Genomic DNA, 21,943 nt, shown 5'->3' with positions numbered 1-21,943 from the left:
GTAAGTAGAGTGTTAAAGTCTCCTACTGTTGCTATTTCTCCTTTTATGTCTGTTAATAATTGCTTTATATATTTATGTGCTCCTATGTTGGGTGCACAGATATTTACAAGTGTTATGTCCTCTTGTTGGATTGTTCCCTTTTATCATTATGTAGTGCCCTCTTTGTCTCTTGTTACAGTTTTTGTTTTAAAGTTTATTTTGTCTGATATAAGTACTGCTACCCCAGCTTTTTCTCATTGCCATTTGCATGGAATATCTTTTTCCATCCCTTCACTTTTATTTTGTGAGTGTCTTTAGGTCTGAAGTGTATCTCTGGTATGCAGCATATGTATGGGTCTCTTTTTTTATCCAATCAGCCACCCTATACTTTTGATTGGAGCATTTAGTCCATTGACACTTAAAGTAGCTATCGATAAGAACGTACGGGCCTGCCCAGTGGCACAAGTGGTTAAGTGCACGAGCTCTGCTGTGGCAGCCCGGGGTTCACTGGTTTGGATCCCGGGGGCGCACTGATGCACAGCTTGTCAGGCCATGCTGTGGCAGGCGTCCCATATAAAGTGGAGGAAGATGGGCATGGATGTTAGCCCAGGGCCAGTCTTACTCAGCAAAAAAAAAAAAAAAAAAAAAAAAGAGGAGGATTGGCAGATGGTTGCTCAGGGCTGATCTTCCTCACACACACACACACACAAAGAATGTACTTATTGTCATTTTGTTACTTTTTTCTGGGTGTTTTAGTAGTTCTTCTCTGTTCCTTTCTTCTACTCTTGCTCTCTTCCTTTGTAGCTTGATAGCTTTCTTTAGTATTATGTTTGGGTTCTTTTCTTTAATTTATTGTGTATTTATCATAGGTTTCTGATCTGTGATTACTATGAGGTTCATATAATAACCTACATATATAGCATCCATATTAAGTTGACGGTCTCTTTAGTTTGACCTCTTGCTAAATCTCTACTCTTTTACTCCCCTCCTCCCACATTTTATGTTTTTGATATCATATTTAACCTCTGTTTTGTGCATGTGTATCTGTTACTCTTTTATCATGGAAATAAATAATTTTTGTACTTTTTTCTTTTGACCTTCGTATTAGCTTCATAGGTGGATGATCTGCTACCTTTACTGTATATTTGCCTTTACCAGTGATTTTATTGCTTTTTTTTTTTTATAATTTTCTTATTCCTATTTGTGGTCTTATCTTTTCCACTTATATAAGTCCCTTTAACACTTCTTGTAAGGCTGGTTTCTTGGTGATAAACTCCTTTAGTATTTGCTTGTCTGGAAAACTCTTTATCTCTCCTTCCATTCTGAACGATAACCTTGCCTGGTAGAGTATTTTTGGCTGTAGGTTTTTTCCTTTCAGCACTTCAAATATATTATGCCAGTCCCTTCTAACCTGTAAGATTTCTGCTGAGAAGTCAGCTGATAGCTTTCTGGGGTTTCCTTTGTATGTAACTTGTTATCTTTCTCCTGCAGCTTTTAGGATTGTCTTTACCTTTAACTCTTGGCATTTTAATTATAGTATGTCTTGATGTGGGCCTCTTTGGGTTTATCTTGTTTGGAGCTCTCTGTGATTCCTGCACCTGGATGTCTGTTTCCTTCTTTAGTTTAGGAAGGTTTTCAACTATTATTTCTTCAAATAGATTCTCTGCCCCTTTGTGTCTCTTCTCCCTCTGGAATACCCATAATATGGATGTTAGTGGGCTTTATATTGTCCCAGAGGTCGCTTAGACTGTCCTTGTTCTTTTTAATTCTTTTTTCTTTTATTTGTTCTGCTTGGGTGATTTCCTCTAGTCTTTCATCCTGCTCGCTGATCCATTCTTCTGTATCATCTACTCTGCTACCGAGTCCCTCTAGTGAATTTTTCATTTCCAGTATTGTATTCTTCACTTCTGATTGGTTCTTTTTTACATTTTCCAATTGTTTGTGGAAGTTCTCACTATGTTCATCCATTCTTCTCCCAAGATCAATGAGCATCCTTATGACTATTAGTTTGTACTCTTTGTCAGGTAGATTATTTATCTCTGTTTTACTTAGTTTTATTCTGGGGTTTTGTCCTGTTCCCTTACTTGGAACGTACTCCTTTGTCTCCTCACTTTAACCCTTTCTCTGTGCTTATATGTATGTATTAGGTAGGTCAGCTACATGTCCCGATCTTGGAGAGGTGGCTTTGTGTAAGAGATGCCTTATGGGGCCCAGCAGTGTGCTTCCCTCTCATCACCAGTTCCAAATGTTCCAGGTGTGTCCCCTGTGTGGGCTACGCACATGCTTCTGTTGTGGCAGGGTTGCTATTGCTGCAGGTCTCTGGGAAGGCTAGGCTGTCCCCTGCCTGGCTAATTGTAATTCTCAGCTGTATATGGCTGCTGTGTACCCTTCAGTCACTTTATCAGGCATGGGTAGCCCCAGCATAGTTGGCTGCAAGGTCTAACAGCACATTCCTGTTGCACTTTTTCTGTTGAGTGAGTAGGCCCCCAGTGTGGCTGGTTGCTAGGCTCAGGGGTTTACAGTTGCTGTAGGCCTCCAGCCTGCATGGCTGTTGTCAGCTCTCTCAAGGTTGCAGCTGAGTGGGGCTGGCCCCAGGCATGGGAGCACCCAATTATTTCAGGTTTTGGAAGGTAGGGCCAATCCCCTATGTGGCTGTTTGAGAAGCACAAGTCTGCTGCAGCTGACAAGCCCCACCACCTGCAGGGCCACACACCCGGTCGACACAGTCCTGCCCTGTGCACGCTCCCCAACCCACTGAAGTGGACCCAGTTGCCCCACTGCAGAGGCTCCACACACTCCACCAATGCAGGCCCACTCCTCATGCATGCCCTGCCTCACCGAGACAGACCCACTCACCCAGCTGCAGAGGTTTCAGGCACCCCTTCTATGTGGGCCCACAAGTTGCCCAAGGGTTTGCTGTCGTGTGGGGCCAGTTTCTAGGGTGGGCTGCCTGCCCTGGCTGAGCTGGATTAAATTGATGCTCTGGTGAGTGGGGCAGACCCCTGCACTAAAAGGCTAGGGGAAGAACTCCAATGGATCTCCCAGCATCTGTGTCAGCACACCTGTACTAGGTCACAATAATGGCTGTCACCAATGTCTCCATGTCCAGGGAGGTCTCACCTCTCACTGAGATGCACTCAGAGCCTATCAAATGAGTCTCTTTTCACCAAAGGACTGTGAATCTTTCTTTCTAGTGATTTTAGCTTGCTTTCTGAAACAAGTGAATTTGTCCATGGATCCTTTAAGAGCAGGATTTTTTTTCCCCTTATGTCTGATAGCTTTTCTAGAGGTATTCCTCATTGTAGTTAATAGCCAGCGAAGCCAGATATTATGACACTTGTCTCAGTTGTGCTGAGTCCAAAAGCTGCTTATTCATGTAACACTCCCCTGCTCAGATCTCCCACTCCTCCAGGGAAGGCTTTGCACCTTAAGATTGCTCCCAGCCAGCCATGAAGTGCCGCAGCTCAAAGATGGCTTTTTCTCTCAAGAAAGGAATGTCTGCTTCTTCCACCTCAGTCAGCACTGTCCCTTGTTGTGGGGGGTTCTTTTCATCCAATTTTCAGTTCTCTCTCAGGGGCAATTGTTCCAAGTGTAGTTGTAAATTTTTTGTGTCTGTGGGAGGAGGTGAGTTCAGAGTCCACCTGTGCCACCTGACCCTATCTTGACACCATCCTCTCAATGCATCCTTTTAAAATATGGAAAGCTGGGCCTGCCTGGTGGCATAGTGGTTAAGTGCGCAAGTTCCACTTCAGTGGTCCAAGGTTTGCAGATTTGGATCCCGGGCACACACCAACTCACCGCTTGTCAAGCCATGCTGTGGCAGTGTCCCATATAAAGCGGAGGTAGAGGGGCATGGATGATAGACTTTTTAGTTTACCACCTGGAAATTAATTTGAGTAGCTAATGCTCTGAGCATACAAATATCCATAACTATTAGTAATATATAGAATTGCTGAATCTGCTTCTTAACAGTGACATAAGTCTATCTCAATAAAATTGTAGCCTATATATTTAGATTGTAAATGGACATCTAAATTACTGAAAATGAAATGGTCATTTATTGATTTTATGAACTAGTTAAAATTCTAAGGCCATTTTCAGAAAATTGGAGTATTAAACTGCATTAAAAAGCTTGATGTCAGTAAGATAGGCAATAGAAAATAATTTTCACATCCAATAATTAACTGTATGAATCTTTTTTTTTTTTTCAGTTCTTTGAGGTCATTTATATAACTATTGGTAAAGGCAAGGCTAAGGCTTTCCTCAAAGATCCCAGTTTCCCAAAAATGTACAGTTAAGGAAGAAATCTTTTCAACTCTCATTTCATTTTTACCCAACCTATCATTGTCTAGTTTTACCAAAAAAAAAAAAAAAAAAGCAATTCTAGTTATACTCTAATCAGAATTATAATTAAAATGTATGTTAGAAAACCTGCATATATGTCTTAGTTCATTCCTATCTCATAGCATAGCTGTGCAACTTAAAGGAGAAAAGCTATTTCAGGGAGACCAGCACACTCTCTGGTGCACAGTCAAATTTTTAATAAACATTTATTTATTCTTTTATTACTTCATTTATTATCGTACAATAGTTAAGAATAATTTACCCTACCAGGTAGTGTGTTAGACTTTAGGAGTAAAAAACATGATATGGCATAAACTCCAAGATATCAAAGATCTTTTTTTCTTCAATTAGTCTATAATCTCAAACCCCGGAAAAGTGCCTGGTGTATGGTAGGAGCTCATGAATGCAGGAAGTATGGAAGAACGTTTGCAGTATGGCTACCGTATTAAATGAGATAATGCACTTAAAATGCTTAAGAGAATGCCTGTCACATAGAATAAATACACTATAATTATTAGCAATTATGATTGTTCTCGCTTTTATTCTCCATTGTAAATGGCCCCTCTTCATATTTCCTCTGAATACCTTCTATTTATTGCTTAGCTTCTGTTGACTAATAATTTCTCTCCTGGCCTGCCATAACCCCTCTTGCCTCCTGAACACTTGCGTGCATCCTTGTAGCACTAGCTCCTATAGTGATATATGTATATTCATTTATATTTTGTAATTCAAATGCCTAAAAAGAGACTATTAATGGCTAGTCTATTTGGCTGAAACCTCTCAAATTCAGGCCATCTCAAGATTAAGTGTGTTTAGGACAGGTGCTCATTCTTGTCTCATCAACAAAATTCAAGGAGTTATGTGGCTTGTGTTATATAGAATATTCTGTCTCTATCCTTGGTTATGATTTTCTCTATGTCAGTTACATTCTACGGCATGCATGTGGCAGCAGAAATATTCCCTGAAAACTCTGAGTTTATATGACACTTATAGCCCCAAAGAACTCACAGCTACCAGCACTAATGAAAGGAAGCCTTTTTTCTCATACTGCCTGCTGAAATCTCGGGGAGAGTTTGATTGAACAACCTTGAGTCACTGCCCATTCCTGAATCAATGAGTAATTGAGGCTGGTGTGGGGGAGGGAATGAAGTATCCTGATTGGAAAAATCTGGATCTTGTGCTCAATCCTTGAGCCAGAAGATTGGGTTAGATCTACTTGAACCATGCAGACTGGAATGGAATAGGAGTTGTCCTTCAAAGAGCAACTGGCAAGATTAATACTTGACAGTAAATTTCATATAGAAAAGCATACTCTTTTTAGAGAAATATTGTTTGCCACACTTTAAAACGTAATCTTACTGACACTTGGTTTACTGGTGTTTGATATAGTTTATAAAATAATTCCTCAGTTATTTATAAAAGCAAGCAATCTTCATGAGGTAATTTAAATTCAATGAACTTTTAAGGAAAACCTACTAAATGACAGAAACTCTACTGCTCATGGTGTGAGGGATACAAGAACGAGCAATATGTAAGCCCTGACTTCAAGTAGTGAACAGACTAAAGGGAAATACAGAATAACAAAGTAAATTCAATACAGTGAGATGAATTCAATGACAGAGGTCCATTTACATTTGGTCAGGGAGATGGTGCCATGCAATGCAGGGAGCGGATACAGAGACAGCTCTCTCTGGTAGGGGAAGGCATTGGGATGGGGTCAGGACAGTGTTCATGACTAAAAGGACCCATGAGCTGGGTGGTACTTAAAGGATAAATGGGAGATAGTTAAGGGAAAAAAAAGGAAATTTGGTTGAAGAAAAGCATGAGATGAGAAACAGAGTTGCTGCTCAGGTGTGAAGCGTGCACCCCTGAGTGGAGAGAGAGGAGGCTAGGGAGGCAGAAAGGGCTCTGTGATGCAACCGGTACAAAAGAAGCTGTGCTTTATGCATATACATGACTAGAATATTTTTAAATGGTTTTTTGCAGGGCAGTGTAAACTTCTTTAATTGACTTGAGCTGAAAAACAGGTATGATGTTTCAAGGAAGTTACAGTTTCTTGAGGCTTGTTACAGAATCTTGAAAGAACACTTTATCGCATTAAAAAATAATAGATCAATCATGGACTTGTGTCATATGGACTTACTATGTGATAAAAATAGATCAAAATGCAACATATAGTATTTATAAAACTTAGCAGAATCCTCACTACTTTTCTTTTGTAATTATTTTTTTCCATGAATCCTCAGATATTAAATCATTATTGCTCAGAAGAGTAATATAATACTGCAGGAAATGAGATGAGTACTTTTGATGGTCTCTTTCTCTCCCTGACGCTCAGTTGTGATTTTGATGATGGTCTCCAAGGCTCATAATTTTTTTTTGTATGTGAAGTACAAATGACAGATCTGGCTAACAAAACAAGATCTGATTGTTTCTTTCAATCAGGGTTCAAGAAAAAGGCTATAAAGCTCTTAATTGGGCATATGCTTGTTACAGAAAAGTTGTCAAATTCCATCTATGAAAGCCATGTGTACACTGCTAATGATAATAGTTTGTACTTTATAAGATCAATTACTGTTTTATGTTTCTATAATCACTTGACTCAATGCTTTTTCTTGATAAATCAGAAAAAAAATTGTTCCCACTAAGCAGAACATTAAAACAATTTTTTCTATTGAATGATTTAATATTTTTAGTTATAATGCATTATTCACTATTTCCAACTGCCATGAAATTCTTCAAAATATTCTCCTGAAACATAAAGAAGATGGAGTTTTTTCTGAAATTTTTTATAGTAACTAAAGTCATTGTAGGGAATTTTTTAGCAAAGGCTATAATCAGCTCGTAGAATAGACTTGGCTGTGTCTATTCACACGAGATTGAACAAGCTGTAGCTGCAGTTTTATTTATCAGGAATTACACAGTAATCTGGAAATGCCTACATGGTTCAACTGAGGCAGGATTTATAGACTTTACAAATATATTGTAGAAAACACAGACATACAAAGAAACTTATGTAGCTTACCTTCAGACGTAGCTTATAGCAGGAAGAGTGTCTCAATTATAGATAATTTTCTATTATTATATATACACACATATATATACAATTTATGACATAGTATTCTACTACCATGGATATGTTAATTAGCTTGATTGTGGTTATCGCTCACGATGTATACATATATCGAATCATCAAGTTGTATACCTTAAATATATACAATTCCTATTTATCGAGGCATCGTTGGTACCTCAACAAAGCTGAAAAAGAAATTAATAACTCATAATCTTAAGTTTTCAATGATTTCCCCAACTTTTATATTTCATGTACATAAGCTATGATTCTCTAGGCCTTAACTGCCTGGTAAAAATGGGATCATACTAACGGCAATAATCAAAATTTAACTATCACTTAGTTCCCATTGCAAAATGCAGGATTTCTTGACCGAATCTACATTTTAATTCTCTTTGTCAATCCTCCGGGGTCAATAAATGATCATAACTTAGTCCCACATGTTCTTTCATTCTGGCCCACCATTGATGTTTACTGCTCTCAAAACCACTTGATCATGGCACCTCATCAATGCTGCTATGGACATGCAATCACGACACCACTGCCCATGCCAAGTGTGCTGCCTCCTGAGACATGAAAAGGGCAAACAATTACAGTGCCAAATAAGGAATGTTTGATGTACCAAAGCCTAGCTGTTTTCAACATAAAAATTTGGGAAGATGGCCCCTCTCTCCCATGTTGTGTTACATTTCTCTCTATGCTTCTTGCTTGTGCCTCCTTGACCACAGAACAATATAAAATCAGCAAGTTCAGCATCTCCTTGCAGCCTTTGTCTCCATATGGCCCAGACAGGAGTCCATGGGTGTATTGTGGGATTGGAAATTTAGACAAACTCATATTATCCTCTTCTTTACCCTTTCCCACCAAGCATTCAAAATTTAGAGCAAAATAAAAATTTCAAAAGAAACATCAAATTCATTCTTCTATTCCTTAGGCAACCCTCAAAACCCTCTTGGAATTTAATCCCCTATGCACCTTTGCAACAGTTATGTAAAAATGCCAAAACACTAAATTATAGAGTCAAAATTATGGAATTATAGCCTCCTTTAAAGATACTGTGTCCATTTTAACATTCTTAGTTTCTTGGAAAAATGTCAAGAGTATAGTAGCTGTTCAATAAATATCTAATGAATTAAATGTAAAAAGATTCTAGGATATTATCACAAGCTGGAAGTTTTGGTGGTTGATTCATATTTTTAGTTTGTTCTGGCAGTCAGCACAGACACTTAATTGATTACCACATGACTGGTCTAATTAAGGAATGAAGATGAATGTAAAATTAGATACATTTTAATTATTCATCATCTTCATGACCAAACAAGGCAGATGCTTAGTTGTCAGACATTTGCATTGCACTTGAATTTTGTGATGAATAAATTCATAAATTGTTAATTTAGCAACAGCCTAAATAATTTATATCCACTTGTACAGCCATAGATACAAAGTGGATTATAGGTTCTAAATTTTTCCGAAGATGCCTGCCTTGGAACCCAGATGGATTTTGAGGCAAAAAAGTGTGCCACTTCTGGTACTTTACATGATTTTTTTACTTTTAATTTTGACACACAGTTCAACTGACAGTTAAATTGCAAGAACAGTACAAAGGACATATTTTTATCCTGAAACATTTTAGTGTAAATTACTGATATAATTATCACTGTAGTAGCTTACTGTGTATATTCTAAAAATAAACACTTTCTTCTATGTAAAACAACCAACTACATCAGAAAATTAACATGATCATCAGTAAATTAACGTGATTATAATCAACCCACAAATTCTATTCAAGTTTTTAAATTGTCTCAATGACCCCATTATTCCTTCTACAACTGTTAATTGTCATTCTATAATAAGGAAAAGCTTTCAAAGCTTCCTCTTCTCTCCATTCTCCCTTTCTCTCTATAAGTATTTATAATCTTTCACTCTAATTATGATCTATATTTGTATGGAATTTCATTTCATTTAATGGGTTATAACCTGTTACTATCATGATTTATGTGTATACTCAAATTGTCCCAGATTTGGCCAGTGGAAGCCCTTTCAAGCCAGCATTTCTGTCCTTTTGGCATGCTCTGTCATTATATGAGTGGTTCTTTATTTTCTGGCTCAACAAAATTTTCCAGGCCTATCTTGTACTTCACCTGCCACAGCTCAGGAATCTGTCATTTCTCCTGATTCCTTTAGGAGTCCTGGTTCCTTTACTGAAGAATGGTATTTAGAAATCAAGATATAGTTACTAGATGTGCCCATTATTGCTGTGTTGTTGCTATTCACCAGCCTTTCTAGTACTAGGGAAATATATGAATATATACACACACACACACATATGAATTTATATACATATATATCACATCTACCTCTATATTTCTACATCTATCTCTATGCATTAAATACAATGAGTTCACAATACCTCTAATTCCACTCCAATAGCAGCACAGGGTCTTTTATAGTTGTCTTCCCTTTCTTATTTGCATCTTCTTTCTCCAACACTAAGAAACCGGGCTCCTTATTTCCACAATATTCTTGCTTATATAATCAAACCTTCCAAGTTTAAGACAACTTGTTAGGTATTATGAGTCTTATAAAGATTCTTAAGACATGTTTTGTGGTCTCCAGGAATTTACAATCTAGAAAAGAAAATAATTGTGATAGGAGGCAGAATATGTTGGCTGGTACAGGCAACAAGTGCTTTTGGAGTTCAGAGGAAAGAAAGAGCACCTCTGATTTCAATGATGTGAGAAGTCTTCCTAGCATATGTGGGATCGAAGCCTGGTCTAACTGTTGATTTCTTTTTTTAAGTATACATATTATAGAAATAAATATATTTTTGGAGTGAGACAAAAAATAAAGAGACTATAAATTAAACAGCCATTCAAAATTTGCGATAATGTTCAAATAATTATTGTGCAGTAAAAAGTTTCCAACATAACTTGTTAAAAGAGTACTTTGTAACTCATTTATTTTTAAAATTATATCTTATTTATATAGTATTTAAAAGATCCACTTATACCAATAGACCTGAGATTCATCTATTAAATTTTTACCATTTTTTTTTCTGCCCCAACTACTTAGGTATATAGCTTGTTGGTGCTTGGCCATAAACACTCAGAGACTGATCCACTAGGATAAATTCTGTCTCACTCTGTGGATCTAGAATGAGAATGAGATCTGGATGAATAATTACTTTAATCTGACCCGTGACTATACACAGGATTATGAACGAACATTTGTCCTGCATACAGGGCTGGCTTCATGGCCATATGACCTGTGCAGTTGCATAGGGCTCATGCTCAGATAGGTCCCATGCTTGGCTTAATATTCTGCTGTCTTATTAACAATTTTTGAACAAGGGACCCTGTATTTTTATTTTGAACTGGGGCTCACAAATTATGTAGCTGATCCTGCCTGTATGTCTGTTAAAAATTTAGTCTCTAACACTAACAAAATTTAGTCTCTGATTGACTAATTGAAATTTGCTAAGAGATTAGGTCTTAAACCTTCCCACTGAATAAAAGAGTAAATATGTGAGATGATGGATAAGTAACTCAATGGAGTAAATACACAAGAAAGCAGGCCACTTTAGGCTGCATGGCAGAAAAGAAAGACATTTGAGATATGACCACCAAATAAAATACTTGGGCTCTTATGTATATTTTATATATTAATCTAGTGACATAAAGATTTATTTTCACTATTTTGAACATTAGTAGAATTAAAATTGCAGATTTTAAAGTAATAAAAATAATTGCAATGTCATGTTTTATCTTTGAAGATGAGAGAAAAATGCAAGATTTTATGTTGTCAACAAATATTTGTGTGTGTATGATATTTAAGGTATTGAGATGTAATGGCTCACATAGGAAATATAATGATGAATGTTACAAATCTCATTGAGATGGGAGGATCTATTGCATCAGGCTCACAGATTATTAGATATCAGTGATAAAAAATACAAGAAAATTCAGATAGGAACACAGTTTCCGTGAAGACTCAATGTTCCAATGAATTATGAAATTTGAAGGAATCTCTAAGACTCCTGTTATCTCTTCCTTATATTAAACTACTTAACATATAATATTTTTTGTTGTAAATTTAGGGTTTTTTTGGATGTATAGCTTATGTCTCCAATAAGACTATATTCCTTGGAGACTTGGACTTACACTTTTTCTATTATGCTAGGTTTACATATAGAAGTGGTTAATATTTTTTAACTGTATGGATTGCATAATATAAGTTATATAACATGAATGAAAGTTAGATTCATCACTTTTAGCCTTTTTAAGGTATTTGGATTTATTGAGTATTATGGGATATTAGACAAAGTACGGATGTTAGATGTCATCTAGTCAATTTCCTACATAATGGTGGGTTCACTCTAAAACCTTCCTAACAGATATTTTTCACCTTTGGTGTAAATATTTTTATAAACACAAGAAACAAATAGATTAAATCAAGGCCAATTATTATCATTAACATTATTAAATTATCATATAGTAACTCCATTTTGGAGTGTTGTGCTGGGAATATAACAACAGATAAGACATGGACCATACTATGAAAGGATTTTTAAGCTATTCATATATACAAAATACAAACATAAAAATAAAATTAACAATAGAAAGCAACATTTGTCAGGTGCTAAATAAGTGAGTAATGGAGGGAACAAGTTATAGAAGGAACTTCGAAAGGAAGCCAGGATGAAAAAATTCCTAGTGCCTGGCACTCTTGGGGAAGACTTCAGGAAAAGCTGACACTTGAAGTGAAGTAATGGGATTTAAATCAGTGAATAAGTTATCAAGGTTTGAGAGATTTTGTTTTGGAGGGGAGAGGGGAGATGGTGTATTGACCAATTTCACTAGAATGGAGGATTGTTTTAGGTGAGAAGCAAGATTCCTCCTCACAGGATGCTGAATTTGGATTTATTCTCTGGACATTGGGGAACACTTGAGGTTTTTTTTTGTTTTTTTGGTTTTTTTTTTTTGTGAGGAAGATCAGCCCTGAACTAACATCCATGCCAATCCTCCTCTTTTTGCTGATAAAGACTGGCCCTGGGCTAACATCCGTGCCCATCTTCCTCCACTTTACGTGGGGTGCCGCCACAGCATGGCTGGAGAAGCGGTGTGTCTGTGCGCACCCAGGATCCGAACCCAGGCAGCCAGCAGCAGAGCACGCGCACCTAACCACTACGCCCCGGGGCGGGCCCCACATGAAGTTTTTTGAGCAAGGACTCTACACTACATAAATTGCAGATTTCAGAGGATTAATTTATTGGTGTTGTATAGGATGTACTGAAGAGAAAGAAAACTTGAGGCAGGAAGACCCATTAAGATATTGAACAAATCCTAAAGCAATATGGAAGAAGGGATCTACCAGGGACTTTGGTAGTTGACTGGAAGCTGGGGGAGGTGAGGACAAAGTCAAGGAAGGAAGAATCCAAAATTCTAGAAACTGGTTCCTTGAGAAATCATACTATGATTAGTCAAAAATAAAGAACAAAAAGGCTTTGAGACGCTATGTCTTTGACCTTCTCTGTTTGAAAACTTTTTTCGAGCCACACATGGAGCAGCTTCCATAGTATGCTCTATATATTTACTGACTACTGCACACAGTTGTGACAATTCACTTTGAAGTTATTCTCAGTGGTATAGGGGTTGATGAAAGAAAGTCCTGTAATCTTTCTGAGCAGGTTTGGGATATAGTAAAGCAAAGAGGAATTATGGGGAATAGGCCTGACCAGGTCCTCAAAAGATCTTTTCTCTCCCTGTTAAAAAGTGTTCCTTCTTAGTTACCACCCTCTTAGAAAAAATTGGGACCCTCAAGAGTTTTATTTGGAACGACATGAATGGTTTTACTTTCAATAGTCACAGGCAAATGACAGGTTATATTTAATTTTTTATGTATCTTTATTTACAAAATGTTTAGTGATATCCCTGCTTGCAATATAATTTGATTTATTTTGGGACATCAGAAAGAATCCATTGAAGTTGCACATGGCAACTGTCTACTTAGGCAGCAAACCATGTCACACAGAACAGAATAGTAAATAAAATTCAGTTAAAAAATCGCAGGTTACTTTAAAAGGGAATTGTGGGTATTTTTTAAAAGTATACTTTATCCAGATACAAAAATATTAGTTGAAGAATAAGCAAATCAGTGTTTCAGAATATGTTGTCTCTAGTTTACATAAAAGACCTACAAAAGGTGCAATGGATTTAAATTCCTCAAATCTTTTGATGATGGATATAGAAATGTGTGAACATGGGGTGAATCACACAAGTTATTATAAAATGTAACCACAGAATTTAGAAATAGAATTGAGCTTTTGTTTTGCTAACTTGCTTAATTTAATATTTTAAATAATTATGTTTCCTTTTAATGTTAGGTCTGTGGCATAAAGCTTATTAAACAGAACAAATTTGAGTTCAAATTCTGGTTCTACCACCTACAAACCATCTCTAAGCTTCAGGCTGTTCATCTAAAGAATGAGGATAATAATAGTAATGAAGACACTTATTTAATATAGCAGTTAGAGCTTGGATTCTGTATGCTGGATTCCAACCTTGGTGTTATACTTTTTAGCTGTGAAACCATAGGGAAGTTATTTAACCTGTCTGTGCTACGGTTTCCTCAACTGTAAAATGAAAGTAATAATAATGGTACCTATTTCATAGAGTGGTGATGCTTAATGCCTTAGAATGTGTAAAAAAAAATCCCTAGAAGGTTTAGCATATAGTGCTATGTGTATTACTATTATTTTTTGTCTGCTACTATTTCTATGAGAATTGTATAAGATAATAGATATAAATACTATAGACAATGTCTGGAATATTCTAAGTGCCTAATAATTAATAGTCATTTTAAACAATAGAAGTAAATATATCTAATAATTTATTAAGGAGAAATTATTGTCATTACTGATTAAAACAAATCACCAATTATTTTACTTTAAGTGTTTTATTATTTCCATAGACAATTTTCTTCAATTTTAACAGTGACTAAAGACTGCTCTTTATTGTTTTCCAAAGAGATTCTGTAAAAATGAACCTATAACTAGCGATATGTGATGAAATTCCTGGCTTATTATATGTCATCTCCGTGGCTATTTTGTGTTTATACATATAGCTTTAAAAGAAAAGAAGAGTATTTTCGTCCATAGCTCTGATGAAAAGAAATATCAGATAAAATATCCAAATGAAAACACTAAATCCTCAATTTTATTTCATCTTTTTTAACCAAGTTAGATGTAGTAGTAGTTTAAATAATTTAAACCAATGATAATAAAACCAATGAGAGCAATGTAATAATATTTCTTTTAAACACAGAGGAGAATTGCTTGTCAAATTTTGGTTTAATTCAACACGGCCATGAAGTGACTATTATGTATTTAGATGCTTTGTTAGTTAACGCAAGGGATGCAAAATAAGTAACACAACCTCAAGATTTGAGCAGCTTAGAATGAGCAGAATATACAAAAGAATATGAGAGGAGACAAAGTAAATGCAGTGAGAGTTCACTGGGGCTCACAAGAGGAAAAGGTGCCGTATGGTTGGGGGAAAAAAAGGAAGCAGCATTGAGACAGGACTTGAAGGATTGCTAGCATTTTGACAGATGGAGAAGGAATGATTTTATTCCTAGCGGTTGAGGGCATCTTTGGGTACAGCAAATAATCTCATGTGCTTGAAGATCAGGGTACATTTTTGAAGCTGTGGTAGATATGGTTGGAAATACAGATTGAGACCGTTTTTAAGGTCTATCATCAGGATAAAGCATTTGTTCTCAATTTTATAGGTATTTTTTTCCTTCTCATCCTTTACAACTCTAGAACTCTAACTATGCTCACCAAAAGCTTTGAAATTGTTCCTTAACCCTTTTTAATTAATTTTTTATTTTAATTCAAGTAATATACTTGCATCGTTTAATAAGTCAAATTGTAGCTAATGGCTTATAATAAAAATAGTAGTCCCTACTCTATCCACTGCCCAACCCCAAATCCCACTCCACAAAAACAGCTTTTACCTTTTAGTTATTGAGACTAGACCTCCTGATTCGAAATAAATATATTTTACTGCTATTTCTTAATTTTTAAATTTTCGACTCTGTCTGCAGATTTCCTCTTGTGAGGATGAGAATTTAGCTCTCTACCACACGCTGATAATCTGCCCAAAAAAGTCTCTCTCCTCTCCTCTCTCTCTCTCTCTCCTTAACTCTCTCTCTTACATCCACACACATGCACATGCACACACTTCCTCTCCACTGTACCCTCAATATAATTTATCAAAATTTTTCTTTAAATAGTATTGAGTGTTTGCATGCCTATGAATATATAAATATTGTATAAGTTGAACCTCATGGTGAACCATAGTGACATTTCTTTCTTGGAATAGCTTTTATTTTTCCTAGAATCTGCAATTACTTTCATTATTGAATTTGCTTAGGTTTCAATGTACTAACTAGTAATTTTCCTCTAATTCTGAAAGAATTATGAAACATCACCAAATGGTCAAAACGATCAAATAATCTATCAGTGCATCTGTCTACGTATCTTTCTATCTAAGTATATTTCTTTCTTGCTCTCTATCTATCTATCTATGTAATCTATCATCTATTTTTCTTAACCTACGATGTCAATGCTCCTGGAGACCCCAACCCTTCTTACTATACCTGGATTGATTACTCTCGGAAACTATGCACTAATGTCCTGGGATTTCCTTTTATCATCATTCTAAGAATCCTATCTACCAGTCTCCTATGATAAAGTTCTGTTTCCTCGATCACTTTACTGCCATTGTTTGCTTTTTCAGTCTATTTACTCTTTCATTAAAAACAACCTTTTATTCTTATAAAGGAATTTTAGTCGGTTTTTGTAAGGAAGAGCAGTTAAACTCCTCTGTCCCATTCACAATATTTAGCTGAAAACACTTCTTAATTATAGTAGGTGATTCTCTAGTTCACAGAGAAAAGAGATGACATTAGGCTTAAACTTTATCAATTAATTGCCTCCATGCCTAAAGCTTATTATTATTTTTTTTGTGTGTGAGGAAGACCAGCCCTGAGCTAACATCTGATGCTAATCCTCCTCCTTTTTTGCTGAGGAAGACTGGCCCTGGGCTAACATCCATGCCCATCTTCCTCTACTTTATATGGGACACTGCCACAGCATGGCTTAACAAGCTATGCGTCAGTGCACGCCCGGGATCCGAACCGGCGGACCCGGGGCCGCCGCAGTGGAGCGCATGCACTTAACCGCATGCACCACCAGGCCGGCCCTAAAGGTTATTTTTATTGGTAGTAAATCTTCTCTTTTCCCTTCAAATTTGAAAAATGGCTAATTCCCGTCTTCATTCCCTGCCTTCTCAGGTCTAGCTACTAGTCTATTATAGATAAATGATAATTTATCTAGATAAATAATTTTATATAGATAATTTATATAGATAAATGAAAATTTATCTACATTTGCTAGTTCTGGCTCCTCAACTCCCATTCTGCAATTCATGACAATCAGGTTTTCAGCTCTACTAACTCCCTGAAATGGTTTGTGTTCAGGTTACTCATGGCCCAAAATGACACATTTTTGAACATCTTTTTTCCCATCCATAATGTGTTTGATACATTTAACACTTTTTGTCTCTTCTTTTTCAAGAATCTTCTTGTGTTGCTTCAATAGCGCTCTCACATTTTATTCTATGGGAGGTTTTACATGAGGATTGCATATTTTAATCAAAAGTTTATTTAATGTCGTTAAATTAAACAGAGCAGAAAGGGTTAGTTAGTCGGTTAGTTAGTTAGTTAGTTAGTTAGTTTAAGGGTATAGAGCAAAGATAGCCTGATGTGTCCATCTACTCAATAGAAGATGGTCAATGTCCATGGGAAAACTTTCCCCCAGACAATCTTTATCATTGACAGATTTGCTTTCTAGGTTCTCCTTTTCATTCATTCTTTGACTACAAAAGCTCTTCTGATTAATTAGTTCTTTCTTCAAATAGTTAATAAAACTTTAGATATGTTAATAGACTTTTTTTATCTGGGTGAACCATTCTGTCTGTTTAAAGTGAATTTGCTGCACACCAATGAATTTTAACACCTGGAATAAATAAATAATTTTCTCGAAAAGTATACAATATCACATTTAACTAAAAAATAAACAAAATCTTGAACAAATAAAAAAAATAAAGTGAATTTGCTTATTTTTGCTCTTAGGGATTATAGGATGATTTTAACATTTAACTTTCCTAGGGAAATCTTTCTTCCTTATTTTGTAGTTCTTGGAGGGACACTTCAAATTCATCTCTGTTGTGACCATACTAAATATTTCTTTGGTTAGACAGAAATTTTTATTTTGTCTTTTGTCCCTCTCTACCTCCTTCCGTCACTCCTTCTTTTCTTCCCTCCTTCCCTCCCTCCTGAAGTCAGCGTGCTAGTCCATGATAAGATACAATACATTATGTGTGTACTTGATTCTATTATCTAGATTGTGAATCTCATTTGTGAGTCCCCAACATATTTATAGGTCTTATTATAGCTTGAAAAAAGTGCACAAAATGTCACCTTTGATGCCTTAACTGATAGATCTCAGATCTCATATAAACTGCCCCAAATAGCTTTTGCCCTAAGAATCGTATGAGCTTTTGAAGTGAGCTGAATTCTGGACCCTTACCTTTTGTTCTGTGGTAAGCTGGTGTCCAGAGAGTTAAAATAAACTACTCAAATGAAATGTAATATTCCCAACAAGTTAAAAAGTAATGATGAATCCTTGGGGGGACTCTGGTTCAATCACCCATCATTTATTCAACCCTATCAGCTCCAAAATTTTTATAGCATAGGAAATGTTTCTGCTGTTGTTGATATTTTTGTTTTATTATTATTGTTGTTGTTGTTTAATGAGAGACTTATTTTGGATAGTGAGAAAACAGAAGGAAAATTACCCCACTGCTCATTTTTCTCCAAAGCGTAAGTCAGAAAAGACTGGCCATATTCTGCTATCACATTCACTTGTAGTGGATGAAACTTGTGATGGATTTGACTGCATTTTTTGCAATAATAGGTTTTAATTCTATTTCTAGAGGATATGTGTACATCAAATTAAGGTTGTGTTCATGGCATTTACTTTCATTAAGAGAAGTCTGTTGTCATTTATGATCTATTGTTATCCTTCTGCATATCTGCGTTGAGTTTATTGCATGTTTTATAAGAGTTATTTGAAAATTGCCGCACATTTTTTATAAGTAAAAGTCATTTCTCTCTTCTGTATAATCCTCAAGCATTTTGCGTGATCTACTATATTTTTTCCACGTAAAAAGGGGGGCTTGCCTCTTCTAATTATTCTGCTTCTTAGGCTGGAGATTTGTACATTAAATTGTTAGTTACTAAATATTAAGTCTGGAACAAGATATGACACTTCAGATATAGCAAAGGTAAATTATGGCATACAGCACTATTATAAGGTGTGCTACTATTTTTATAGTAACTTGACCCACTCTATAACCGCAAATAAGTATTTGTCTAGTGTGTGTGTCGTTTTAAGGAAATTATGTTGCAGCTTGTAATTACTTGAACTGAAATCCATCTGCTCAAACTTAGACCTTGCACTGCCTCAATGCGCTTGAGGCAGGAGGAGGAGGGGAGTGCTGTGTATGTTTACTTAGAGCTGATTAAATTCATGGTATTTACTTTGGTCCTTTAAGAATAAATTTGCTTTACTGTGGGATCAATGAGTCTAACTGTGTTTCCTTGAAAAGTGAAGTACTTATGATGTGGCAGTTGAGAGAGAGAAGAGAGAGAAAACGTCAGCAAGCTCTTGGGTTTCCCTCAGGGATATCTCCTTGTGTGCAATCACTACTAAGTCTGTATATGACACACACACACACACACACGCGGCATTTGTAAAGTAAGATTAATTGCCTGAACTGCTAGAAGGACTTTTCTTTTCCCACCATTTGTTTTTCTCATTAAACTGAGATTTCTCAGTAAATTAACTGGACTTACTATGATACCAGTAAAACTCTTATTGTCCATACTCATTTTTGCCCTGTGTACTCTGCATCCATTTCTGCTTCTGAACCATTTGCTCTTTCACAGAACCATGCTCACACTCAGATTGTTTCTCTGCTTGGAATATCCTTAAATTTTTCCCTATTAATCAAAATGTTGATTTTCTCTCCTATTCATATATCATCTGCTTTGGAAAATATTCTCTCATGTCCCACCAGCAAATGAATCTTTCCTTTCTCTTTGCTTCCAAGCATTTTGTTGAGTTTTTTAAATAATATTTGTCACAGTTGGCCCTACAGAATGATTAAATGTATCCTCATCTTTCTTTCCATCTAGGCTATAAAACTATAAACTCCTTTCCATTAACAATCATGCTTTACTTATGTATTTGGAATGCACATAGCACTAGCTGGTGCCCACCACCCAGTACAAATGCAGGTTTATTAACTCACAGAGTCAATGCTATCATTCCTCTGGGAATGCTTTTGTCTTGTCTCTCTGTATATCAAAATTTTCTGTCCTTCAGAAATCAGCTCTTCCTTGTCATAATTTCTGGTGACCTCAACACTCAACCATGTCTTTTTCCTAACTGGAAAGTTGTTTGGAGGATCGATTCTCCTTGTATATTACCTCCAAGGAGAATGTCTGGCACAGAGCTCAGCACTATGTGAGCATTAGCTCTATGAGTTTGATTTATAATCCATAATGCACAGAGAGGTGATGTACTCAAGGGTACCTGGTGGGTAAGTGACCAAGTGGAATGGAGACTTGCGGTCTCTGACTCTCCATCAGGGTTTGTGATAAAGGGGTCTAAATCATTGAATCTGTCCCAAGGTCCCTGTGACCCTGGCTGCATGGCTAAGGAAATATGTATAAAGGACACTTTGAAAAAAGGACCATTTGTTATTAGCTAGAGCTTAGTTCTGCTCTTTGAGAGACAATTATGACTTTCTGGCCTAAGTTCCAAACTAAAATTGGGTAAACAAATTTCTTAGTCCTTAATATTGAGCCCCAACCTTGTTCCTACATGGCTTTTAAGGGCAGAGAGACATCTTATAAGGATTGAGCTTGCTTGAGATGTCTCTTACTGTAACTGTCATGTGGGAGGGAAGGACTAGAATATTATTTTCATTTAATGACTGCTATTATTTGCCAGGAAAATATTACAAGTATTTGCAATATTACAATTATTTTCCAGGCAAATAATATGAATATTATCTCTGCTTCTTACCACAATAATGCATAGGAGGCATTGGTATCTCCATTTAACTGATGAGAGAAAAGAAGCTTATAGAGTGTAAATGACTTGCCCAAAGGTACTGAATAAAGATAGCATAGCAGAGTGTTAAAAATCCCTGGCTCTGGCCTTAAATAACAAGAATTCAAATTCTGAGTTCGTGGTCTGCTAAATTTATTTTAGTTACTTGTTGTGCCTTAGTTTCCGTGTGTGTAAATGGAATGATAATATTATCCACCATATGTTGTTGCTGTCATGACTAAATACATAAAATTTTGTAAGGTGTTTAAAAATGTCAGATTTAAGTGAGAGGCAAGGTAATTTGGCTTCAAATCTATGAGTTAGCCTCTACAGACATTATGCAATACTCGCTCAATTCATTCAAAAAATATTTATTAAACATCAGTTCTAAGTTCTTGGAATAAGTCAGTGAACAAAACAGGCAAGGACTCTTGCCCTTTTGGAGCTTACATTAGAGTGGGGAGAGACAGCCAATAAACAAAATAAACAGGTAGTTTATATAGCAGTTTTAAAGATGGGGCCAGCCCCGTGGCTTAGCGGTTGAGTGCACGCGCTCTGCTGCTGGCGGCCTGGGGTTCGGATCCTGGGCGCGCACCGATGCACCGCTTCTCCGGCCATGCTGAGGCCGCATCCCACATACAGCAACTAGAAGGATGTGAAACTATGACATACAACTATCTACTGGGGCTTTGGGGAACAAAAAAAGGAGGAGGATTGTCAATAGATGTTAGCTCAGGGCTGATCTTCCTCACAAATAAATAAATAAATAAAGATAATAACAAGTTCTAAGGAAAAATAAAGTGTAGGGGAAGGTGGATTGAATATCTGGAGGCGCAATTTTAGGTGGATGATTTAGCAGAGTAGTAGATATTTACTAAATAGATTACCACTGAAAAAAGACTTGAAGAAGATGAAGGGTATGGGGAGCTTCCCAGGAAGGAAGAAGGTTTGTGCAAAGTTCCTAGGTGAGTTGTTATCTGATATATCTGAGCAACAGCAAAGAGGCCACTGCAGTCAGGAGGAGAGTAAAGAGCAGGCGAGGTTAGAGTGGTAGCAGGTCCTCTAGAGTGTTATAAGCCCTTATGAGGACTTTGATTTTTACTCTGCAGAGAAGTGAAAGTATCTGATGTGTATTAAAGGGATAACTCTGGCTACTGCATGGAGAACAGAACATAAGGGAATGATGGCAGAAGCAAATTCACTTAGGAGGTGACTTCAGTAACACAGGAGAGATGTGGTGGCTCAGACCACAGTGGGAGCAAAAGAGTGATGAGAGGTGATCAAAATCTGGAGATAATTTGAAG

This window comes from Diceros bicornis, chromosome 4 (assembly GCF_020826845.1).
Source record: "Diceros bicornis minor isolate mBicDic1 chromosome 4, mDicBic1.mat.cur, whole genome shotgun sequence".
Taxonomy (NCBI): domain Eukaryota; kingdom Metazoa; phylum Chordata; class Mammalia; order Perissodactyla; family Rhinocerotidae; genus Diceros; species Diceros bicornis.
The sequence above is the reverse complement of the archived record's forward strand: the minus strand, read 5'-3'. Positions refer to the sequence as shown.